Here is a 27,630-nt window from a genome sequence, read left to right on the forward strand (position 1 = left end):
GTGCAGGACATTTCACCTGGGCTTCTATTGGAATTCTATAACGCATATTAGCAAGCCCATTATCGCCGTTTAAGTGGCAGTTTCCTGCCGCTAAAACTGCGATAATTTTAACGAGGTTCTTGCTAATATGCCCTATAATGTATAATCTGACAGAGCTGCATATGGAGATAAATATATAACAAAATGTCATCTGCCTAAGCAGTGAACTTGATTTCAATTGATTTGTGTGTAAAATGACGAAATACGGAAGAATGTTGTAGAGAGTGAAGAAAAGGTTCAAGAGATAAGATAAAGAGCAAATGTGAAATAGAGCATCCTTGATGAGTGCCCCTTTGGAGGGTAAAGTAAGGAGATTGAAATCCATTAACAAAAACTGAAGTGGTTGGAGACGAATGTAACAAAACTTATAAGAGACAAGATAACAGGACCAAAACCATGCCACTTAAGTGCGTGCATCATAAAAAAAAGCCAATGAATGCGATCAAAAACGTTCTCATCGTCTAGGGTGATGGCTGCAACAGGGGAGGAACTCTAAGACACAACATGAATTATATTTAAAAAAAGTTCTTGAATAATCTGCCAACGTTCTTCCTTTAATAAACCCTGTCTGTTCAGAGTCAATAACATCAGGAATTACCTGATTGATACAAAGGGCCAACACCTTAGCAGAAATGTTGCAATCAAAATTAATTAAAGAAATAGGGTGACAGTTTGCACAGGATGAGGTATCTTTATTCTTCTTTGGGATTAACCAAATCATGGCTTCAAGAAAAGAGCACCAAGCCTCATTGTGAGAAATGAAATGCTGAAAAAGAGATAAAAGGGAGTAAAGTCTGTGAAAAGCAGGAATAGAATTCAGCGTTAAAACCATTGGGCCCAGGGGCCTTATCTTTAGGTAACGGGGATATGGCTAACTTAATTTCTGAGGGGGCAGGTCTTTATCTAAAAAAGAGCAATCAGGGGAGGGGGAGGAACGAGGAGGCAACAAATCAAAAAATGCCTCAAAGAAGTGTCAGATGGAGAAGATTCAGGAGCGTACAAGGTCTTATAAAAATCCATAAAACATTTTAATAACTCCTAATCTTTTAAGTGATTAACACCGTTATTATCAATGATATTAACTACTTTGGATCTTTGAGATTTAACTTTCAAATAGTTCGCTAGCAGTTTGCTGGCTCTGTTACGACCACCGTCGAATTTGGAATTCATTTTTAGTAAAATTGCAGAGGCTTCCTCCGTTAATTTCCTATTAAAGTTCAATTTTGCTTGGACTAGTTTCTTAAGAGTATAATCAATATTAGAAGAAAAATAGGTATGCTCGAGTTACTTAATGGAAGATAATATGGAAGCTGATTCCTTGAGAATTTGTTTCTTCTTGGCAGCCACGTAATCAATGATAAATTCTCTGGCTGGTGCCTTAAAAGTGCACCAAATGGTGTGAAAAGGTATGTCCAGGATAGCATTACGAAGAAAGAACTCTCACAAAAAAATCCTTGAAGCGCCCCACAACAGTAGGATCTTTAAGTAGATAATTATTAAAGCTCCATCTGCAGGGTTTGGATGGTTCAGAAGGAATATCTAAATTAATAAAGACATGAGCGTGCTCTGAGATAAGTATGGATCCAATTTCGGCATGGATTAGATTAGGGAGAAGGTGCGGACTCAAAAAATGTAATCCATTCTAGATGTAGAGTTATGTTTGGGAGAATAAAAACTGAATTCCAAACGGTCCGGATTATGTATCCTCCAAGCATCTACCAAACCTCTCGAACGAATAGTGCTCATAAAGTTTTTTTGCATTTTAATAAGTATATATCTAGAGGAGGATTTCCTGTCAATAAAAGGATCCATGACCTGGTTGCAGTCCCCACCCACTAAGAGGTTAGACTCAGAACAGTAGTGGAGGATATGTGACATGGACTGCTAAAACTATGAATCAATACCAGTAGAACCACAGATATTAAGGAGAGAGATTGAGGAACCATTACTAAGTGAACGAAGAAGAAGCCATTTGCCATCAGCATCTTCTCCTCCTTTTCCATAGTAAGTGAAAGGGACTTATGAAATATTGTCACCACTCCATTTTTTATTTCTTTAGCTGGCAAAAAATACACATGACACACCCATTTCTTTTTAAGAGAGCTAATATCGTTTTCAGTAAGATGTGTTTTTTGTAGAATCACAATTTTACAGTGTAATCTAGATAAATGAGTAAGTACCATTTGTTTCTGAACGGGATTACGAAACCCTTCACATTCCAGGATACTATGCGATCATTATCAATCATTATGAGAAGGGAGAAACAATAAACAACACCATGGGCATTCTAAGTTTGGTAAAACTGATAATTCAGCATGAGAACCTTTTGAGCCAACAAATAAGAAAATGTGCAATAAGAACAAAAAAGAAAAAAGATGTTAAATGAGTAAAAAACAAGAAAAGAGGAAGGGACGAAAATGGTCAAAGATGATATATTGGAGAAAGACGAAAAAGGAAAGGGCCACAAATCAAAGAAAAAAGAACAAGAAAAAAGAAAGAAGAATAGAATAGAAAAAAAAAGAAGAAAGAGAGGAGGGTATAGATGATAAAAAGAGAGAAGATGGCAGGAAGCCAGGAGACTTCCGCCAAGGTGAGCAGAATACATTTCCAAGTTGAAAGGGACAGCATGAGAAAGCGGGGAGCCGCGTAAGGAAGACAGACGACAGAGCCATCGAGGTCAACGAGAAACGACGAGGACCGCAAAATAAGTGAGCATAAAAAAGGAGAATATAATAAGGAGCAGCAGCTAGGAAAGTATAGTAAACAAACTTCACCTATTGAGATAGATAATAAAAACAAGCAAACATATAATACGAGCATACTTAATGGAGGGAGTAACACTTACCACACTTAAGGAAGAACTATGAACACTGAGGGTGGGATGGGAGGAAAGGGAAGGATGAAACAATGAGGAGGGGTGTCCGTATCAGACAAGAGACATCTGTGAAAAGAAACCACATAGTTAATAGGGAACAGCCTCCAGAGAAAGTAGACACATAAAAAACACGAGTGAAATAAACAGATAACAACAAAAAAAAGGCAAGAACCATAAAAAACCTGTAAAATTAGGTGAGGTTAAGACAAAAAGGAACTAAAACCATGTGAAGCAGACAATATCAGGCTTTCACAAAACCCTATTCTGGTGAAAATCATCAGAATCTATAAATTAGAGAAAAGTAAGCAAAAATGTTGTTACAAAACAATGTTCATGTTTTCCCAAAGTCCATTTCTTCTTCTTTATGATGAAAAATAAACTGTCATAAATCCTCAGGACAGTCAAATGAATGAGTCCTTTCCTTGTACTTGACTTTAAAGAGGCAGGGATGTACAAGACCATATCTGGCATTCATAGAACGAAGAGCAGGTCAATAGGAAAGGAACTCCTTACGACGAGCAGCAGTGGCACAAGCAATATCCTGAGAAATAAAAACCTTTTGGCCGGAACAAAGCATTTGCTTCCTCTGCTTTGCACCCGGCAGAACCATTAACAAGTCAGTATATTAAACAAAAAGGACAATTATCCCTCTGGAGTGCCAAGCATGTCAGGCCCCTCCTCCCCCTCAGGAATTCCGTAAATTCTATGGTTGTTGCGCCTGTTGCGGTTTTCCAAGTCCTGCGTTTGTTTGAGCAGAGCTACTTCTTTGGACATAGCTTCAACTTTAGGGATCACATCCTGAGCATCACTGATCCTCTGCTCCACCATTGATACCTTGACTCTAAATTAGACCATTACTCCTCTAGTCTCTGAAGAGTAGCGTTAGTGTCAATAACGAAGGGTTTCATATGCTTTATTTCCCCCATGAGATCATCCAATGTTATGGGCAGGGGAGATTTTGTGGGAGAACCGGGGTCCTTCTTCTGGCGTTTAGAAGCGGCAGTGGTGGATCTTTATGGAGGGAAGACATGGTAGCTGCAGCGCCCTTCTGGTTGGAGGGGTAAGGATGTTCCATATATAGGCAGGAGACTATATAACACAGCCTCAAAAGACACTAGGTTAATACTTGTTTGGCGATTGCAAAGTCCAGACCCTGGGAGTAAAAAAAAAAAAAACACTGAACCTCTTCCATACCTCTTCCCCCCTATCTCCTGAACAAACAAGAGAGAGGCAGAGGTGAACATACAAAAGCCACTAGGATAAGTCGCCAGTGTCCCAGTAGAGACAGAGGGCTTTAAATATGGTTATAAAAAGGTTAATTCAGTCACAATTATTCCAATAATAATCAGGACTCCTGTCTCTAGGGTTTAATACATTGCCAGATTGATGAAATAGCAGCTGTTCACTGTCGCCTCCCACTGAATTAAAAATGGCGGCCACAGTAGGGAACCTGTGGAAAGTGCGACACGGGGGAAACAGGGTTGAAAAATGGCATGAAGAGGTAAAACAATATCAGCTACCTGTGCTCCCACATCCACGCCTCCAGAGCCTTCACCGCATGGTGCACAAGAACAAGTGCTGCCACTCCGGGGAAAGAAACGGTCTCATTGAAGCGCTGAGCCGCAAAGAGTCGCTGCCATATTGTGCGACTCAAGCCACGCCCCGTCTTCTCACATTGATATTTGTAAGACTATAAATCTGCTGTCCCCAAGGCTTCTGCTGTTAGTAGTTATGTGAGACTGTAGAGCACATGTGCAAACTTGGTGGAACATTTTGTACAGTTTAAGATAGAATGTATTGTTCTTTTCATGTTTGAGGTAGTTGCTGATGCAGACTGTCTGCCGTTGCCAAGGCACTACTTTCCTTTGCTTGATGTTAAATTTAAGTATTTGAATTTCAGTTGCTTCCTATCTGACATTGCCATCTGTGCATCCAGTTTACCAACATTGCTGGCAAATGGGTGAGTCGGTCTGTGCTTGTCTGACGTGCGCACACTTGGTTTGTATGCACGAGCAGACAAGAGTCTGACATTAGCATGATGACAGGTAGCATCTCGCCATAGATACATCCTCGCCTCCTCCACATACATTAAGCGTCACTCATTGGCTATGGATTTCATACCGTAAGTCCATTCTTATTGTCGACCACACTTGCACAGCTTACAATTTTGAAGTGAGCATTCGCTCCAAGCAGCTTCTTTGTTGTGACTAACATGCTTTTTTTGATCCAAATCGGTGATGCTCATGTTATCGACATTGGAAGAATGAAGGACTAGGAGGACCCGCCGGGACTCGAACCTGTGTCTAGGAGGTCAAGGTCGAATTACTGCAGTGGATGCATCAGACTAAGTATGGTTGCCCCATTTAAGGGGGACCTACAACTCCAGAAACGTAACTTTTTTTTTAACTCAAGAATGCCTGGTCCAGTTACCCCAAAATGTATTTCCTGTTCAACGTTGAACCTATACATTTGAGGACTTAACAGAAGATGTCCTTTACTCTTAATCCTGTTTTTTCCCTTCTCTCCCTTTCCAGTGCCTTCACGCACCCCATGGCCCGTACCTCCTTCTTTCTCAGGACCTCTACTAATTTGGGAAATACCTCAGCCTATGTAGCTGTTTCCAGTTTACAATCCGACCCCTGCCCCGTTGGTGTTCTCGTGCATCCCTCCCACTTCTGCTCCCTGTTGAACTAGTCTAGATTTCAGTAGGTCTTATGCCACCCCATGTGTAGATGCGCAGATGCGCTTGTCTGATCTGTCATTGCGCAGCACATGTAACCCTCTTCAAGCAATTCTCTAACGCAGAGTTTAATTATCCTCACTGCTTGCATATGGTTATGTTCCTCCCTCTCCACTAGACAAATTCCTTCAGCTAACCCCTTTCTACATTCCTCCTTCTCATTGGGCAGCCCTGATTTATTTCCAATCCCTTCCATAGTTTCCATAGTTCCCCCGTTTAGCTGTCTCATTGTCTGCCTTCTTGCACAAGTTGTTTCCTATCATAACCTTATTTCTGCCCCTGAAGGTTTCTTGGTCTTGCTTTTCATCTTGCTCATCCTGCTGCTCATACTCCCCTGCTCTCTCTGTGGTCCCCAGCAAGGGGAGCTTCAGCTTGGAAACTTTAGGAGGTTTTACTGTTGCTCATCCCCAGGGCCGCGTTCTTGACTGTGAATTACTGCCCTGAGTACAGTGCCCAGAGGCCGACACCAGCGTGTAACAGCTGAGGCAGCGAGTTTGATGATCAGAATAGCAGGTGAAATGTTGTGTAAGGGAGAGTTATTGCTGTCTGTCAGCTGGAGGCGTGGCCTGCCTTATAGCTAGTGAAGCTATATGTAGCTTCATTGGACATCCATTATGGTCATTAACCCCTCCCCCAACAAAAAAAAATGTGATCTCCATTTCTGATCAAAAATATGTATGTCCAGGACACTCTCATTTGCAAAAGACTGCTATCTGCTTTCAAGGGAAGGTGGTTAGCTGTTTGTCCGAATCTACCTGCTGCTTACCTGTTATCTTCATGCGTGAGTGGTCATCTGCTTTATAATCGAGGGAGTCTGGACCCCACGGACACTTAGATTGCGGCATTAAATTGACTGGCACAGTAAGGTCTCTTAGATTGCCTTTAGCAGATTTGGCACCTTGACATTTTTTAACCACAACCTGTCTTCAGACTTGCCATAAGGTGCTTCTCTGCTAGGGACAGGTCCTGGGACACTGGCTTGCTGTTGGTGTTCTACCTCCCACTTTAGGAGGAGCCACAAGTCTGCTTGGGTGCCCATTAGACTGTTTGTAGTCCTAACACCCCCTGCCTTCCTTCATAATGTATGTAACGTTCCGGAGACATAATTTAAACTTCAAAACCATCACGATTATCCTGTTAGGATACTCGTGAGAGAATATTTATTATCTCTTTTGACTGATGCTTTAAAAGTACTGTGGTGGCAGCAGGACTGCTGTAAGGATACAAAGCGCTTCAGGTCTGTAGGCAGCTCAGCCTAGTCCAGGATGAGCATCAGATTGCTCTTCAAATGGAGCTAAAGTTCTTCCACTTTGCCTTCTACAAAAAGACTGGATGACTGCAGTTTGGGAAGCAAACTTCTATATTGAAGCCGGCCTGCGTCTGAACACTGCATTCAGAAAGTGTGTGGAACCAAAGGACTAAGTAATGCTATAGGCTAGTGAACACTGCTGGCTCCAGCGAGTACGCAGCCGCCACTGAGCACACTCTCCAGAGTAGACAAAGTCATCAGACCTAGACACTTGACTGATCTGCCCTGTCCTGAAAGCCGTTGCAGCTCCTGTTGCTGTAATACATTGTTGGAAATAGAGTGCAGCTTTACAAAGTTTGCATACAGGCATGGAACTGGCCTGATTGCAGAGCTAATAAAGTATAACCTAGTGTTAGAAGAGCTTTTATATTTTGACTGATGGCATTTTCGGCTCGTTAAATCATGACAGAACCCCTTCCACACAGACAGACACTGCAGCACAGTCTAATTATAGGTGGTTGTTTCACGTTTGTTGAAGTTTACTGGCATCACTTTTTTAGGTCGAGCCAGGCGGCAGCGCGCATGCGCTGCTCGCTTTGTGAGACTGCTGTAGTAGAGTATGAGAGAGAAGCTGCGCCCACTCTCCACCCATATTTTTCTTTGCCTTGCGTTATTGACTTTCATAAATGCTGCCTTCGGATTTGTTAATAGGCTTGTTAGTCCCTCCTTAGTACGGCCTTATCTTCATTTGTAACCTCCCATGGCGACTGGCCCCTTTACTTCGGTTGTTACACAGGATCTCTTATTTAGTCTGTAAGCACTATTTACTTTATTGAGTTTCTCTTATTGCAGTCCGGACATGCGCTGCTTCAGCTGAAACCGCAAGAGTTTTTTTAACCAGCACGGCCACCCCCGTAACACGGGCGCCCGCTTTCATTCACTTTAACCCGGCCTTATCTCGATTTAGAAACGATTAGCGATTTAAGTCATGTGAATTCCAGGTAGCCCATAATCGTGTTCTAAAAGGCCAAAGATGACAACAGTACATCTGTGTTGCATGTCATCTGTACTAAATCCACCTGACGAGTTGTTTTCAAAAGCCTGTTTTATTAACACCAACACCACAACCAATACCACCACCACTACCAATACCATCACCACCACCACCAATAGCACCACCACAACCAATACCACTACCATTACCACCACCACCACTAATACCACTACCACCACCACCTAATACCGCCAACACCACCAATACCGCCAATACCACCACCACCAATACCACCACCAATAACACAAATACCACTACCAATATCACCACCACCAATACCATCACCACCACCAATACCACCACCACCATCGCCAAAACCATTACCATTACCACCACCACCACCAATACCATCACCCCCAACTCCAATACCACCACCACCACCAATACCACTACCACCACCAATATTACCACCACCAATACCACCACCACCAATATCACCACCACCAATACCACCAAAACCAAAACCACCACCACTAATACCACTGCCAATACCAATACCAGCAATACCACCACCAATACTACCATCACCAACAACGCCATTACCAATACCAATACCAATACCACCACCATCAATACCACTAGTACCAATACCACCAAGACCCATACCACCACAAATACCACCACCAATAGTCCCACCACAATACCATCACCACCACCAATACCACCACCACTAATACCAGCACCAATACCACTACCACCACCAATACCACCATCACCAATACCACCACTACCAATACCACCACCACTAATACCACCATCACCACCACCAATACCACCACCAATACCACCACCACCAATACCAACACCACCAATACCACCACCACCAATATCACTACCACCAATACCACCACCACCAATACCACCACCATCACCAATATCACCACCACCAATACCGCCACCAATACCACCACCACCAATACCAATACCACCAATGGCACCTCCACCAATACCAGCATCACCAATACCACCACCACCAATACCACCACCACCCAATACCACCACCACCACTACCACCAATACCAATACCACCACCACCAATACCACCACCTCGCTGCCTCTCGCTCCCTAGTAATAGCTGGGGCACTGTATGAGGCCGGAGTTGAGCCAAGACCATCCCTCTCTCCCTCCATGCATGCCATAAAGCACAGCCTGCCCTGCACCAGGGTTGAAGCCAGGGCACTACTACAGCTGGAGGGTTTTTTATTAGCCCAAAGATAGCAATGACATTACGCAATGCCGCACTGCACACTCAAATCAAGGAGAGGGCAGGAATTAGTCGCTCCCCCTCTTGCTCTTCCTCCTGAGCCACAACACCGTAATCACAGAGCGAAAGGTGTTGGAGCACTTTGTTAGTCTTTATAGCTCAGATCATATGTAACTCTCACTTCACACTTTGCGTCTGTGTAATTTACAACACGTACACATCTAATTCACGGCACTATTTATCACTACTTTGAAGATGCCGCAGGCCGGTCTCTTCCTCTGATATTTACAATCTAACAAGCGGTCGAGAAGGCCTTTTATTGCAATGCAATAGGTCTCGCATTTGCAAGAGTTTAAGCTATTACTATTGTAAATGACAATGCCTTTTATTTGTTTTAACCCCTTCGCTGTTAGGCCTTTTTCCCTCCTGTGCTAAGACTTTTTTTGGCGATTTGGGGTAGTGCGCGCTTAGGCCCCTGTAACTTTTTGACCACATAAGGTATCCACACCAAATTTACGTCCTTTTCTTCCAACATCATGTGGATTCCAAAGGCGCCAGGGTTTGTGGATTCCCTTGGAGGGGTCCCAGAAATTAACCAAAATATAGTGAAATTTTTGTTTTTTCAGAAAAATGGGAAATACGGGCTGCAAATGAAAGCCTCTGGGTTTTTCCCTGAAAATGTTATCAAAAAAGGGTTTGTGGGGCTGAAATCTCCATTTTCTCAGCTTTTAGGGAATGGTGGTCTTTTTGTCAGAGAACCGACATTTTTCACACAGTTTTGGCATTTTTCTGGGACATAGCCTATATTTGCTATTTTTAGAGCTTTCCACCTCCTTCCAGTTAATGGTAGAAATGAGTTTGAAAGCAATAATGGATCCTATAAAACTGTACATTTCCGAAAATTAGACAGAATTCTGAATTCAGAAAGGGGTCATTTGTCTAAATCCATGAAGGTTTCTTTATAGAAACTAACAGTTAAATATTGGAATAATTGAAAATTTGTATAACTTTTTCTAATCTTGATAACTCTTGAAAAGCAATATACCGTTACATCCGTTAGACCTTCCTGGTTGTGGGGATATATAGGTCTTGTAGTTTCACCAAGAACCCGACGAACCCAGATCCAAAAACTGAGCAGCAACTTGCAATGGTATTTTTTCATTTACTGGGTGTAGAGCACTTTGTCTTAGAAAATGTATACATGGAAAAATCTGTATGAAAGACACCTATGTACTTCTGAATTGGGTACAAAATATAGAGTTCAGAAACAGTATATAATTGCACATTTTCAAAATTGGGAATACTCATACTAGCATGATAATTATTGGTCATTTTTCAAAAACATTTTTTTTTACACAATGTCTTTCATTGAAAGGGAGAAATGCATGAACGCTCAATTGGTAATAACAGTTGATTTACAAATTTAAATTACCCAAAGTCTCCCGATAAAAACGGTACCTCACTTGTGTTGGTCGGCCTTGTGCCTGCGACAGGAAATGGCGCAAAATGCAACGTGGTCACACCTCAATTTTGCAGTTACAAATTGACCCTTTTATGGCAATGTGCCTACCTGTAGTTTTTGCACCCTAGCTCTGCTGGCACCTAGGTAAACCTAGCAAACCTATACATTTTTGAGAAGTAGACACCCAGGGGAATTCAGGATGGGGTGACTTGACTGCCTACCACCAGGTTTTGTTACCCAGAATCCCTTGCAAAGCTAAGAATATGACAGAAAAAACACATTTTCCTCACATTTCTGTGGTGGAAAGTTCTGGAATCTGCGTGGATCAACAAATTTCTACCCACCCAGCGTTTCCCCAGGTCTCCCAAAAAAAATGGTACCTCACTTGCGTGGGTAGGCATAGTGGCTGCGACACGAAACAGCGCAAAACGCAACGTGGTCGCACCTCAATTTCCCAGTAAAATCTTGTGCTTTTTAGACAAAGAGACTACCTTTTGTTTTTGAGTGCTAGCTCTGCCAGCACCTAGGGAAACCTAGCAAACCTATACATTTTTGAAAAGTAGACTCCGAGGGAAATTCAGGATGGGGTGACTCGACTACCTACCACCAGGTTTTGTTACCCAGAATCCCTTGCAAAGCTAAGAATTTGACAAAAAAAACACATTTTTCTCACATTTCTGTGGTGGAAAGTTCTGGAATCTGTGTGGATCAACAAATTTCCACCCACCCAGCATTCCCCCAGGTCTCCCGAAAAAAATGGTACCTCACTTGCGTTGTTAGGCATAGTGGCTGCGACATGAAATAGTGCAAAACGCAACGTGGTCGCACCTCAATTTCCCATTGAAATCTTGCGCTTTTTGGACAAAGAGACTACCTTTTGTTTTTGAGCCCAAGCTCTGTCAGCACATAGGGAAAGCTAGCAAACCTATACATTTTTGAAAAGTAGACACCCAGGGAAATTCAGGATGGGGTGACTCGACTGCCTACCACCAGGTTTTGTTACCCAGAATCCCTTGCAAAGCTAACAATTTGTAAAACAAAACACATTTTCCTCACATTTCTGTGGTGGAAAGTTCTGGAATCTACGTGGATCAACAAATTTCCACCCACCCAGCGTTCCCCCAGGTCTTCCGAAAAAAATGGTACCTCAGTTGCGTGGGTAGGCATAGTGGCTGCGACATGAAACAGCGCAAAACGCAACATGGTCGCACCTCAATTTCCCAGTGAAATCTTGCCCTTTTTGGACAAAAAAACTACCTTTTGTTTTTGAGCCCTAGCTCTGCCAGCACCTAGGAAAACCTAGCATACCTATACATTTTTGCGAAGTAGACACCCAGGGGAATTCAGGATGGTGTGACTTGACTGCCTACCACCAGGTTTTGTTACCCAGAATCCCTTGCAAAGCTAAGAATTTGACAAAAAAAACACATTTTCCTCACATTTCTGTGGTGGAAAGTTCTGGAATCTGCGTGGATCAACAAATTTCTACCCACCCAGCCTTTCCCCAGGTCTCTCGAAAAAAATGGTACCTCACTTGCATGGGTAGGCATAGTGGCTGCGACACGAAACAGCGCAAAACGCAACGTGGTCGCACCTCAATTTCCCAGTAAAATCTTGTGCTTTTTAGACAAAGAGACTACCTTTAGTTTTTGAGTCCTAGCTCTGCCAGCACCTAAGGAAACCTAGCAACCCTATACATTTTTGAAAGGTAGACACCCAGGGAAATTCAGGATGGGGTGACTCGACTACCTACCACCAGATGTTGTTACCCAGAATCCCTTGCAAAGCTAAGAATTTGACAAAAAAAAACATTTTCCTCACATTTCTGTGGTAGAAAGTTCTGGAATCTGCGTGGATCAACAAATTTCCACCCACCCAGCGTTTCCCCAGGTCTCCTGAAAAAAATGGTACCTCACTTGCGTTGTTAGGCATAGTGGCTGCGACATGAAATAGTGCAAAACGCAACGTGGTCGCACCTCAATTTCCCAGTAAAATCTTGCCCTTTTTGGACAAAAAAATACCTTTTGTTTTTGAGCCCTAGCTCTGCCAGCACCGAGGGAAACCTAGCATACCTATACATTTTTGAGAAGTAGACACCCAGGGGAATTCAGGATGGGGTGACTTGACTGCCTACCACTAGGTTTTGTTACCCAGAATCCCTTGCAATGCTAAGAATTTGACAAAAAAAACACATTTTCCTCACATTTCAGTGGTGGAAAGTTCTGGAATCTGTGTGGATCAACACATTTCTACCCACCCAGCATTCCCCCAGGTCTCCTGAAAAAAATGGTACCTCACTTGCGTGGGTAGGCATAGTGGCTGCGACACGAAACAGCGCAAAACGCAACGTGGTCGCACCTCAATTTCCCAGTAAAATCTTGTGCTTTTTAGACAAAGAGACTACCTTTTGTTTTTGAGTCCTAGCTCTGCCAGCACCTAAGGAAACCTAGTAAACCTATACATTTTTGAAAAGTAGACACCCAGGGAAATTCAGGATGGGGTGACTCGACTACCTACCACCAGGTTTTGTTACCCAGAATCCCTTGCAAAGCTAAGAATTTGACAAAAAAAATACATTTTCCTCACATTTCTGTGGTGGAAACTTCTGGAATCTGCGTGGATCAACAAATTTCCACCCACCCAGCGTTCCCCCAGGTCTCCCAAAAAAAATGGTACCTCACTTGCGTTGTTAGGCATAGTGGCTGCGACATGAAATAGTGCAAAACGCAACGTGGTCGCACCTCAATTTCCCATTGAAATCTTGCGCTTTTTGGACAAAGAGACTACCTTTTGTTTTTGAGCCCAAGCTCTGTCAGCACCTAGGGAAACCTAGCAAACCTATACATTTTTGAAACGTTGACACCCAGGGAAATTCAGGATGGGGTGACTCGACTGCCTACCACCAGGTTTTGTTACCCAGAATCCCTTGCAAAGCTAACAATTTGTAAAAAAAAAAACACATTTTCCTCACATTTCTGTGGTGGAAAGTTTTGGAATCTGCGTGGATCAACAAATTTCCACCCACCCAGCGTTCCCCCAGGTCTCCCGAAAAAATGGTACCTCACTTACGTGGGTAGGCATAGTGGCTGCGACATGAAACAGCGAAAAACGAAACGTGGTCGCACCTCAATTTCCCAGTGAAATCTTGCGCTTTTTGGACAAAGAGACTACCTTTTGTTTTTGAGCCCTAGCTCTGCCAGCACCTAGGGAAACCTAGCAAACCTATAAATTTTTTGAAACTAGACACCCAGGGGAAATTCAGGATGGGGTGACTTGCCTGCCTACCCCCAGGTTTTGTTACCCAGAATCCCTTGCAAAGCTAAACATTTGACAAAAAAACACATTTTCCTCACATTTCTGTGGTGGAAAGTTCAGGAATCTGCGTGGATCAACACATTTCCACACACCCAGCGTTCCCCCAGGTCTCCCGAACAAAATGGTACCTCAGTTCCGTGGGTAGGCATAGTGGCTGCGACATGAAACAGCGCAAAACGCAACATGGTCGCACCTCAATTTCCCAGTGAAATCTTGCCCTTTTTGGACAAAAAAACTACCTTTTGTTTTTGAGCCTTAGCTCTGCCAGCACCTACGGAAACCTAGCATACCTATACATTTTTCAAAACTAGACACCCAGGGAAATTCAGGATGGGGTGACTCGTCTGCCTACCCCCAGGTTGTGTTACCCAGAATCCCTTGCAAAGCTAAGAAATTGGAAAAAAACACATTTTCCTCACATTTCTGTGATGGAAAGTTCTGGAATCTGTGTGGATCAACAAATTTCCACCCACCCAGCGTTCCCCCGGGTCTCCCGAAAGAAATGCTACCTCACTTGCCTGGGTCTGCCTAGTGCCTGCGACAGGAAACTGCGCAAAACGCAACGTGGTCACAACTCAATTTTGCAGTGAAATCGTGCCCTTTTTGGGCAAAGAGACTACCTTTTGTTTTTGAACCCTAGCTCTGCCGGCACCTAGGGAAACCTAGCAAACCTATATATTTTTTAAAAGTAGACACCCAGGGAAATTCAGGATGGGGTGACTCGACTGCCTAACCCCAGGTTCTGTTACCCAGAATCCCTTGCAAAGCTAAGAAATTGGAAAACAAAACGCATTTTCCTCACATTTCTGTGGTGGAAAGTTCCGGAATCTGCGTGGATCAATAAATTTCCACCCACCCAGTGTTCACCTGGGTCTCCCGAAAAAAATGCTACCTCACTTGCCTGGGTCTGCCTAGTGCCTGCGACAGGAAACAGTGCACAACGCAACGTGGTCACAACTCAATTTTGCAGTGAAATTGTGCCCTTTTTGGGCAAAGAGACTACCTTTTGTTTTTGAAGCCTAGCTCTGCCGGCACCTAGGGAAACCTAGCAAACCTATACATTTTTAAAAACTAGACACCCAGGGAAATTCAGGATGGGGTTACTCGACTGCCTACCCCCAGGTTCTGTTACCCAGAATCCCTTGCAAAGCTAAGAAATTGGAAAAAATGTGCATTTTCCTCACATTTCTGTGGTGGAAAGTTCCGGAATCTGCGTGGATCAACAAATTTCCACCCACCCAGCGTTTCCCCGGGTCTCCCAAAAAAAATGCTACCTCACTTGCCTGGGTCTGCCTAGTGCCTGTGACAGGAAACAGCGCAAAACGCAATGTGGTCACAACTGAATTTTGCAGTGAAACCGTGCCCTTTTTGGGCAAAGAGACTACCTTTTGTTTTTCAACCCTAGCTCTGCCGGCACCCAGGGAAACCTAGCAAACCTATACATTTTTGAAAACTAGACACCCAGGGGAATTCAGGATGGGGTGACTCAACTGCCTACCCCCAGGTTCTGTTACCCAGAATCCCTTGCAAATTTAAGAAATTGGAAAACAAAAACGCACTTTCCTCACATTTCTGTGGTGGAAAGTTCTGGAATCTGCGTGTATCAACACATTTCCACCCACCCAGCATTCCCCCAGGTTTCCCGATAAAAATGGTACCTCACTTGCGTGGGAAGGCATAGTGGCTGCAACAGGAAAAGGTCCAAATCGTATGGTGGAGAAATTTAAATAACCAATAGCATCATTACCTTCTTTTGGGGGATGGGGGGACTGAGTTTTTGGACCGGGGCTCGGCGGGCATCTTTGGAAACTACCAAACCCAAACAGTTCTGAAAACTAGACACCCGGGGGAGTCCAGGGAGGTATGGCATGCGTGGGTCCCCCAACGTTTTCCTACCCAGAACACCTTGCAAACCTTAAAATTAGGTTTAAAAAAGTCACTTTTCCAAACTTTTTTGCGTGGGAACTCCGTGCCGGCAAAAATGTCCTAGCACCCAGCGTTCCCCTTGTTCTCCCGAGTAAAATGAAACCTCACTTGTGTGGGTGCCCCAAAGCAGAACAGGCTAAAAATGAATTTTTAAAAATGTACTATTTAGGTTTGTCAAATTAAGCACCCCACCCCAGTCACATGCCTTTGGCCCACCCACACAAGTGAGGTATCATTTTACTCGGAAGAACAAGGGGTGGTAGGACATTTGTGCCGGCAGGGAGATCCCTCCCAAAAATGTATTGAAAAGTGGTTTTTTAACCTAAATTTAAGGTTTGCAGGGATTTCTGGGTAGGAAAACATTGGGGGACCCACGCATACCATACCTCCCTGGACTCCCCCGGGTGTCTAGTTTTCAGAACTGTTTGGGTTTGGTAGTTTCCAAAGATGCCCGCCAAGCCCCGGGCCAAAAGCTTAGGTGACCCCCTCAAAAAATAAGATAGTTTTGCTAAAGGTAATTTTTAATTCTCCACCGTACGAATTGGGCCTTTTCCTGTTGCAGCCACTATGCCTACCCACGCAAGTAAATGAGATACCATTTTTATCGGGAGACCTTGGGGAACGCTGGGTGGGAGGAAATTTGTGTGAGCCCAGTGATGCCACACTTTCCCACACATTTTTGAATGTCAATACCACCAGCTTTTGCAAGAGGGGTTACCTGGGTTTTTGGCCCCGTGCTAGACGGCCATCTAGGGAAACCTACCAAACCCACACATTTCTGAAAAGTAGACACCCGGGGGCTTCCAAGGAGGTATGGCTTGCGTGGATTCTCCAACGTTCCTTTACCCAGAATCCCTTGCAAATCTCTATTGTAGCTGAAAAAAATCAGATTTTTCACACATTTTTGTGTGGGAAAGCGTGGCATCACTGGGCTGACACAAATTTCCTCCCACCCAGCGTTCACCAAGGTCTCCCGATAAAAATGGTACCTCATTTGCGTGGGTAGGCATAGTGGCTGCAACAGGAAATGGTCCAAATCGTACGGTGGAGAATTAATTTTTCAATTTGAGAGCGTGCGATTCAAGGAAATTGTGACAGACAATTTCAAGTTTGCAGGAGATTGTGGATAAAAATCAACAATAGAATTCACCAGAAAGACATGACCATATACTTCCATGGTTTAACAATAATATCTAAATTTAGTAAGTTATTTATAACTATAATGTACACCTTAACAGAGTTACTCAAAAGTCAAACATTCAAGCACGGCTAACTATTCCTCAAAGACACACACAGACAGGTTGGATTTGGCACGAGGGCGAGTGATGGTTCAGTACATAAAATGTTATTAACAAGATATTTCAAAAAATGAAATGCTCTGTCAATAAATAAATGCATAAAAACCGAACCAGTGACTCGCAACTCGTGAGCTGTAAAGCCACGACAAGGCACCAACCGTTTTACAGGCCATTCACGCGCCTTTCATACCTGATACAAACCAGACCATTGACACCATCCGGAAGGAACAGCAACACATTACAACAATCACAAAAAGGGACAAGGTACACCCTACTTCAGAAAGAGATAAAAGACAAACATTACTGCACAGCCATCTAATCCGCAAGCACACACACATTCTGGTTGGATTTGGCACGAGGGTGAGTGATGATTCAGTACATACAATTGTATTCGCAAGTAATTTCACAAAAATTAAATACACTGCGTATAATTGAAAGTATGATAAACTGAACCACTGACTCACAGCTCGTGAGCTGTAAAGCCACGTCAAGGCACCAACCTCTTTACAGGCCATTCATACACCTTTCATATGTGTGACACATACAAAACATTCACACCGCCAGCCGTGGACCCATCACATTTCAACACTCACACCAGCAGACAGCGCCATTCAAGGGCCCATCACTTTCACACGCCACATTTCTGACATTGCAACAACACAAAATGATGGACTGCGTGGAATGTCACTCAACTTGCAGTGTGTGTAGTGACCAACAGAAAGTAACTACTCACACACCGCCAGCCGAGCACCAGTCCACCGACACCACCATCCAAGCACCAGACCATGCACACCGCCAGCCAAACACCACTCAGCGCACACCGACAGCCACGTACCACTCCACACACACCACTAGCCAAGCACCACTCCACGCACACTGCAAGCCAAGCGCCACTCCACACACACCGCCAGCCAAGCACCACTCTGTGCACAGACAGCCAAGTACCACTCCACACGCACCATCCAGCCAAGCGCCACTCCACACACACTGCCAGCCAAGTGCCACTCCATGCACACCACCATCCAAGCACCAGACCATGCACACCGCCAGCCAAACACCATTCAGCGCACACCGACAGCCAAGTACCACTCCACACACACCACCAGCCAAGCACCACTCCACGCACACCGCAAGCCAAGCGCCACTCCACAAACACCGCCAGCCAAGCACCACTCCGTGCACAGACAGCCAAGTACCACTCCACGCACACCACCAGCCAAGCGCCACTCCACACACACCACCAGCCAAGCGCCACTCAACACACACCACCAGCCAAGCGCAACTCCACACACACCATCAGCCAAGCACCACTTCGTGCACAGACAGCCAAGTATCACTCCACGCACACCACCAGCCAAGCGCCACTCCACACACACTACCAGCCAAGCGTCACTCCACGCACACCACCAGCCAAGGACAAATCCAAACACAACACCAGGCAAGCGCAAGAGCACGCACACGGCCAACCAAACACCAGACCACGCACACCGCCAGCCAAGCACCAGTCAACAGACACCGCCAGACAAGCACCAGTCCACAGACACCGGCAGTCAGGCGCCAAACCATGCACACCGTCAGACAATGGACACTACACGCAAACCAACATCATACTTTAGTTTTTTTTTAAATAAAACAAAAACAAAAACAAATTGCAAATTGATACAAATCTACTAACTCAACAACTGAACTAAAAAGACTACACAAATGCAAACGTTGAAACTGAACAATAAGACCAACCAGTTCACTTTACCACTCATTGATACTCCCAAAAATTCTTTTGCGTGTGGTACAATCTAAAACAAGCAGGTACACACATCCCGGGGTTTGAAGGGCAGTCAGGGCAGTACAGACGAACCTCCTTCCGCAAACCTCTTCGCCAACAGACTCTACATCTCCGACTGGGAAAGTCTTTTGAGATTGTAGGAGGAATTGTATCAGAAAAGAGGCGATCTTTCAATCTGGCAATATCCTCCACCACTCCAACTCTAGGAACACTTGCCTGTTCCACTAAAACAAGGCTGCCTATTACAGACTCCTTAAACTTTTCAAAAGTCTTCTTTGACTGGGGACAAGATTTCTTGAACACAACAAAAGCATTAAAGGTTGCCAAATGGAAAAGATGGATAGCCAACTTCTTGTACCAAATGTAAGCCTTACAAAGAGCAGCATACAGTTCCAACCTCTGATCTACTCTGTCAACACCACCCATGTACTTATTGTAGTGCATTATGCACACAGGTTTGCGCACTTCTGCAACCTGACCTCAAACAGTCACCGGTTCAGTGCTTTCATCATGTATTGTAGTCAACATGTAGACATCTCTCCTGTCTGAAAACTTCACAGCTAGAAGCTCCTCACAACGCAATGCACTGCACTGTCCCCGAGCAAGCTTTTGACAAACAAGTTCTTTTGGGAAGCAACAGTGTCCACTTTGGCCAATTCCCTGAACGACCGCACACCAGTGTAGAAGTTATCGACATACAAATGATGGCCTTTGTTAAAAAATCCATGACCAAGTTCCCACACAATTTTCTCAGTCACTCCAAAAGTCGACGGACAACCAGGGGGGTTAATCCTGGATTCCTTACCAGTGTACACCCTGAAATTAGAGACATATCCAGTCTCACTGTCACACAGCATATACAGTTTGATTCCATAGCATGCCCTCTTACTAGGAATGTATTGCCGAAATACCAAGCGGCCTTTGAACAACAGCAAAGACTCATCCACTGCAATTTCTTTCCCAGGATAAAAGATCTCAGAAAATCAATCAACAAAAGGATCAATGACAGGCAGAATCTTGAAAAGACGGTCACAATCAGGGTGATCTCGTGGCAACGCAAGACTATTGTCAACAAAATGCATCATCCGAAGCAGAAGCAAATACCTATCACGACTCATGACTGCCGGAAATATAGCTGTTGCCATCAAGGGACTAGTAGACCAATATGAAGCCATTGATGGTTTCCTAAGAAAGCTCATCAAAAAAGTTAAACCCAAAAACGTTTTCATCTCCAAATTTGTGGGAGTCCACCGGGTAGCTTTAGTGTGGGGCTTAAGGCTGGCACTGTTCACCCTCAAAAAAATTTCAGCATACAAATTAGTCTGCTCTACAATCTCTGCCAAAAACACATCATCCATAAACAACTTGAAAAAATCAATAGGCAAAAAGTTTTCAGTGTTCACCCTACACCCTGGAACACCAGTAAATTCAGGCAATGCCGGCTGCACCATGCCTGGTGCAACCCAGAGGTCAGAACTTTCAACGTCAAGTCTTGCAGCCGCAGGCTGCCGCCCAGCTGCCTCTCGTCTCACTACACCAACTGGAAGTCTATCAGCCCCAGGCTGCAGCCCAGATGTCTCTTGCCGCACTATTGGCACAGCAATGTCCTCCGCAACCACAGGCACAGCAATGTCCTCAGCAACAACAGGCACAGCAATGTCCTCCGCAACCACAGGCACATCATCCACACCAAAAGTAGCTTCATCAGCACTCAGAGTGTCTTCATCATCAGATGAAGCCATGTGTAGAGAAAATCACTACCTGAATCTTCACCTCCCACCTCTGGATCAGAATCAGAGTCAGTCTCTGGACCATGGTCAGAGGAAGAATCAAAAAGCAATCCAACAACTTGCTGAGCAGTAATCCGGCGGCTAGCCATTATCCTTACAAATAAAGGAGTCTGCACAAACAACTCAACAACCCCAACACTGCGCAAAGTAAGATAAAAAATGTAAGCCTTTTTTGAAAAAAATTATATTTAGAAAAAAAATACAATTCACTTACAAGACACAACTACACTCACAAGCACCTACTCTGCAAAGACACAGCAAAGAGGCAACGATATCCCACTAGAAAGAAGAAAAAAAAACTTACATCTACAGGACACATCAAAAACAAATGCAAAACATGTTTTACAATCACAACAAACAGAAACCAAACATACTCGTATTACTACACACTTTGCAAAAAAAAACAATTACATTACAATTGAACAAAAAAGAGGTCTCTTACCAAACACATGCAACTACAGAAACAGCAGAACAACAGAACCACCAGTAACGGAACCGCACACTGCAACAATCTAAAGAGAAAAAAAAACAATACACATTAGAAGAAACAAAAACAACACACATTACAACAGGCTATGTCACAGGGTATGTCACAAATGGGGTGTCTGTCCCCAAGGGGGGGAGATTATAAATCATTATAAATGTGGGCCCCCTGGAAGCAACCCTACGGAGGGCAGAGAGGCCAAATAAAGACACGGCAGAACATACTTTTGAAAACAAATGGGCCCAAGGAAGCAACCCTTGGCCAAGGGGTCGCTCCCTAAAAAAAGTCTAAAAAAAATTTAGGGCCACTAGGAAGCGACCCTTCCCCAAGGGGTCGCTTCCTTTTCAAATACAAACAAATGCCTGGTGACTAGTGGGCTTTTCTGCCCCCCCCCCCCTGGGTGCAGATCGGCCAAAAAAACGGCCGATCTGCCCCAGGGGGGGCAGAAAAGTCTGAAAAATATTTCATCCCCCTAAGGAAGCGACCCTTGCCCAAGGGGTCGCTTCCTTCATAAATATAAATCAATCCCTAGTGTCTAGTGGGCTTTTCTGCCCCCCTTAGGTCCAGATGCGGCCCAAAAAACGGCCGATCTGCACCCAGGGGGGGGGGGGCAGAAAAGTCTAAAACAAAATTAGGGCCACTAGGAAGCGACCCTTGCCCAAGGGGTCGCTTCCTTTTCAAAGGTAAACAAATCCCTGGTGACTAGTGGGCTTTTCTGCCCCCCCCCTGGGTGCAGATCGGCCCAAAAAAACGGCCGATCTGCCCCAGGGGGGGGGCAGAAAAGTCTGAAAATTATTATGGCCCCCAAAGGAAGCGACCCTTACCCAAGGGGTCGCTTCCTGCACAAATACATTAGCCCAAACACAATCCCTGGTGTCTAGTGGGGCATTCCTGGTGCACGATTGTGACGCTGTGCGCGATCGTGCACCAGGAATGCCCTGCATTGGGACATCAGGGGGCAGGAAACACAGTTTCCTCCCCCCGATGCCTCAAGGCACCGAAAACCGCCCCCCCCCCGCCCCACCGGAGCACCAAACACCGACCTGTCTGCTGGACGTGCTGGAAACAAATGGCTTCCAGCGCGTCCAGCGCTTCCTGATGACGTTGGCGCGCGCTGTGCGCGCTGACGTCACCAGGAAGCGTGGGGGGGGCCAGGGGGTGGCAGCGGAAAGTCTTCCGCTGCCACCTCCGCTACAAGCACCAGGATCGATGCCCCAGGGGGGGAGCGCTGGCGCTCCCCCCCAGGGCTGTACTGATGACGGAGCGGTTCCGTCATCAGCACAGCCCAACCGATGCTGATGACGGAACCGCTCTGTCATCAGCATCGAAGGAATGCCCTGCATTGGGACATCAGGGGGGAGGAAACACAGTTTCCTCCCCCCCGATGCCTCAAGGCACCGAAAACCTCCCCCCCCCGCCCCACCGGAGCACCAGACACCGACCTGTCTGCTGGACGCGCTGGAAACAAATGGCTTCCAGCGCGTCCAGCGCTTCCTGATGACGTCGGCGCGCGCTGTGCGCGCTGACGTCACCAGGAAGCGTGGGGGGGCCAGGGGGTGGCAGCGGAAAGTCTTCCGCTGCCACCTCCGCTACAAGCACCAGGATCGATGCCCCAGGGGGGGAGCGCCAGCGCTCCCCCCCAGGGCTGTACTGATGACGGAGCGGTTCCGTCATCAGCACAGCCCAACCGATGCTGATGACGGAACCGCTCTGTCATCAGCATCGAAGGGGTTAAAACCCAAAACATAAATAAAAGGCATTGTCATTTAAAATGCCAATAGCTTAAACTCTTGTGAATGCGAGACCTATTGCATTGCAAATGCTTGTTATTTCTCTAAGCACTCCATGAGAAGCCTTCTTTTTATTGCTCTCTCTCGTGTGCTGCTCCCTCTGGAAATACTCCCTTCACTCTCCTTGTTGCTTCCTCCCCCCTCAATTGTTCTCTCCCTTATTTGCTGCTTTTCGCATTTCAATCATACACGCCTTTACTCCACATGTGCCTTATAGCGCACTCTACCTCCCACTATGCCCACTCCTTCCCTATAATAAGCTTTTTTTTAATTTTATTTTTTTACTTCCTCCTGCCCTAAAGTTCAACTTTCATTGTTACTTTGGTCCACTCCCTGTTGCTTGTCCCATCCGTTCCGTCTTGGCTCCTGCTCCACTCACGATCCATAAAATGTTCCTTTTATTTATCGGAGGGCGCAGCAGCTGCCTTTTGCTGCCGGGCCCTCCTGCTTTCAGATAAGTACTATTGTGCAAGTACAAATTCTTTTTTTAATTTACTGCTCTAAGTGGTGTCCAACATCTTGGTTCAGTAAATTTTAATAAATGGTGCCAGCATCCTTTAGTAGGCTTGTGAATGCTTGGTAACGCAGGTTTGTGACTACGGAATGCACGCATTTGCATCATTACACCTTTTTCTCGTTTTTTTTATACTGATGCAAATAACATCCGCAAAAATATTTTGCTTTTTGCTAATGCTGCACAGAAACAGCAAAATGTATTGGCAAAAATAATAGGCCATCCTGTGGCATTCTCCTAGTTTGCACTCAAAACATGGAATGTCCTCCGTCAGAACATCTAGGCCTCCTTCTCACTTATTATGTTCCCAAGAAGCTGAAGACCCGACTCTTCAAATAACTCCACGTGGACCACACGCCCAATTATAAGCTCAAACAACTCAATACCCTCACGGGGGATTAGTGCACTGTACGAATTGCCATAACATAACAATATAACATAACACTCTTGCTCGCACATACACACCCCACATTTACAAAACAGAGCAAGAGGTCTCTTGTTCTCCAACTTCGCACCCAAAAATTGGAACACCTTGCTCAGAATATCAGTGTCTCCTCTCACTTCTTGAGTTCTGCAAGAAGCTGAAGGCCTGGCTCTTCAAATAACCCTGCGGGGATACCCTCAGGGGTGATTAGTGCACTCTATAAATTGACATAACATAACCAAAAAGCACATTATTTTGGCTTTGCCAGTGCTTGTTAGGTGTTTTGCCTCCAAACAGCTTTTTGCTGTTAATCTCAAAGCACCTCTTGTAGACCACACCAACGCTTGGAGTGAGCTTTAGACAAGCCCATTGATTACCACTAGTTAACTTTCTTGTCAGTCTTATTTGCTGGCTTCATATTCAGTGGATTTGCTTCCTCTTCTTACGTTTATCCCTCCCTGGACCATAGCTTCTTTACCATCCTTTTTAGGTCTCGACCTAAAGCATTGCTTTTAGCAATGCTTGTTGTCGAGATTTCTAGTAAGCAGTTTGAAAAGTCTGCCAAGGGCGGATTAGCCACATTTCATGTGAGAAAGGCGCGTGCACAAACCAGCCACGTCACACACCACCATTTGTCTGCCTCCCATCAGACTTCAAAGGCTCTCCCGCCCCGCCCCCACCACAGCAATGCCGACAGCTTGTTTACCATTGTTTACCATTTACCATTGATTCATCTTCAAACGAGTGCTGCCAGGGCCCATCTCTACTGCAGCGTCGCCTATTCAAATATAACAAGGCTGCATTTCCTGTTCGCATCGATGCTGATGGAATCGCCAATTCTAATCTAATCTTACATTGGGGTGTCAATTAGTTAAAGCGAAAGCGCTCGCAAAACCTACTGCTTTCAATTCTATTGAATACAGAGAGGAACAAAATAGCAACATGGAGATCGCCTTGGCAGAGAAGACTTTCAATAAGGGGAACTGTAACCCATGCAGTGCTGGATTGTGAAACATGAATCTGCTGAAGCAACTTGCAGTTCCAACTGCAAGGTCTATAATGTGATGTTTCCTCTTTTGGTGAGCCTAAAGTGACTCCTAAGAACTTGTATCTATGCAGAATGTCCAGTGTTAGCCCATTCGTGCGATTATCACTATGTCTTCCAAATGATGTTACTTTTGTTTTGGAGATGCTCATTGACAGTTTATTGTTGTTCTTATACATCGTCGGGGAACTTTATAATCTCTGCAAGACAAATGGAGTCTGATAAAAAGATCAAGTAATCTGCGTAGGAGAGCAATCAAATTCTAGACCTCCCTAAATGAGGTGAAAAGCAATGTGTACTTTTTTTATACGCAGTCACTTATTCGCTCACCTATTAAATCATAAACCACACACTCACCAATCCATCCAGGCACTAATTTACCCATCCATTCATCTATCCATGGACGTTCTCATTCATCCATTCATCAACCCACCCATTGATTCAATTTTGCGCTCAACTACTCACACGTTCACTAAACTTTTTTTTGTAGAAAAGTCAGCTCCAGAAGTGTGGCTCAATGATTAGAGAGGCAGACCCTGATGCAGAGGTCTAGCCCGGGACCAGGGTTCAATTCCCTGCTTCGGCGGGTCTTTAGCTCAAAATTCCACGGACCTGATAATTCTCGCCTCGGTGCCTATTCGAATCATGGAGTCCCACTCTGCAACTCTGGGCAATAGCTTGCTTAATCTCCACAACAGCCTCCACAACGCTAAGGATGCCTGGCCTCCACCTTGGGGTGCCCAGGAGTGGACGCCTCACAGGGAAAGCCAGGATGGGTTCCACAGCGGTATTCGTACAAGCGCCTTGAGACCCTTGCGGGTGAGTAGTGCGCTTTACAAGTATCAATTTACATTTAAAGTAGGTTCTTGGAAAGATAAACGCAGCACAATAGTGCTTTTCATTACCATTCAGTTTAGACCCAACATGGGTGTAAGTGGTTCTGAAGATAAAATGTAAAACGGTATTTATAAATGTGGGTCCCTGGTGCCACAAGACAAATAGCAATAAAAAATTAAGACAAATGGTAGAACAAACAACCATTGGAAATGTCAATAGGCCTGGCTTATAGCTGAAAGTGTCTTTTACATATGTTTAGGCTATCAATAAATCATCATGTATGAACTTTGGCACTCATTCTTGCCCTCATACATCATGCTAGCCACTCGCTGACTCCTTCTTGCACTTTCCCACTTCCCAATCCGTAATAAAATTGACACACAAAATCCCATAGGCATGTGCAAAATAAATTATAAGAATAAAAGTAGAAAAAAAACTTAGCAGCATGTATTTACAATACAAAATTAAACTAAAATATAGTAGTGGGTAGCCATCTTGCATTGGTATTGTACAAAGTATATAATTGTTTTAAAGTTACAACGCAGCTACCACACTGCTGTCTGCCTCATACTGCTGCACGCCTCACACTGCTGCACGCCACACACTGCTGCACGCTGTAGGCCACACACTGCTGCACGTCACACACTGCTGCACGCCACAGACTGCTGCACGCCACACACTGCTGCACGCTGCAGGCCACACACTGCTGTACGCCACACACTGCTGCACGCCACACACCGCTGCACGCCACACACCGCTGCACGCCACACACTGCTGCACGCCTCACACTGCTGCACGCCGCACACTGCTGCATGCCCCACACTGCTGCACGCCTCACACTGCTGCACGCCACACACAGCTGCACGCCACACACTGCTGCATGTAACACACTGCTGCACGCCTCACACTGCTGCACGCTGCACCCTGCTGCATTACTCATACTACTGCATGATGCACACTGCTGCCCGTCTCACACTGCTGCCTGCCTCACACTGCTGCAAGCCTCACACTGCTGCACACTGCACACTTCTGTGTGCTGCACACTGCTGCATTACTCACACTGCTGCATGCTGCACACTACCGCACGACTCACACTGCTGCACGCCTCACACTGCTGCATGCCTCACACTGCTGCATTACTCACACTGCTGCATGCCACACACTGCTGCACACTGCAGGCCACACACTGCTGCATGCCACACACTGCTGCACAACACACACTGCTGCACGCTGCAGGCCACACACTGCTGCATGCCACACACTGCTGCACGCCACACACCACTGCACGCCACACACTGCTGCACGCCACACACTGCTGCACGCCTCACACTGCTGCACGCCACACACTGCTGCACGCCACACACTGCTGCAGGCCACACACCGCTGCACGCCACACACTGCTGCACGCCACACACTGCTGCACGCCACACACTTCTGCACGCCTCAAACTGCTGCACGCTGCACCCTGCTGCATTACTCATACTACTGCATGCTGCACACTGCTGCCCGCCTCACACTGGTGCACACTGCTGCATTACTCACACTGCTGCATGCTGCACACTACCGCACGACTCACACTGCTGCACGCCTTACACTGCTGCACACCTCACACTGCTGCCTGCCTCACACTGATGCACGCCTCACACTGCTGCACGCCACACACTGCTGCACGTTGCAGTCCACACATTGCTGCACGCCACACACTGCTGCACGCCACACACTGCTGCACGACACACTGCTGCACGCCACGTACCGCTGCACGCCACACACCGCTGCACACCACACACTGCCTCACGCCTCA

At 45.5% G+C, this 27,630-nt stretch overlaps 1 long non-coding RNA gene across 1 annotated transcript in view; it reads right to left on the reverse strand.

Moving 5' to 3' along the window:
* LOC147711607 (uncharacterized) overlaps positions 1–27,630 on the reverse strand; it is a 50,823-nt gene that overhangs the window by 17,626 nt on the left and 5,567 nt on the right. The window contains exons 2-3 of the long non-coding RNA XR_015295704.1: positions 21,178–21,247; positions 2,885–2,980 (exon numbers count right to left, since the gene is read on the reverse strand). This is a non-coding gene — a long non-coding RNA (uncharacterized LOC147711607). The remainder of the gene's footprint in view (positions 1–2,884; positions 2,981–21,177; positions 21,248–27,630) is intronic.

Source organism: Lissotriton vulgaris, chromosome 5 (assembly GCF_964263255.1).
Source record: "Lissotriton vulgaris chromosome 5, aLisVul1.2, whole genome shotgun sequence".
NCBI lineage: Eukaryota > Metazoa > Chordata > Amphibia > Caudata > Salamandridae > Lissotriton > Lissotriton vulgaris.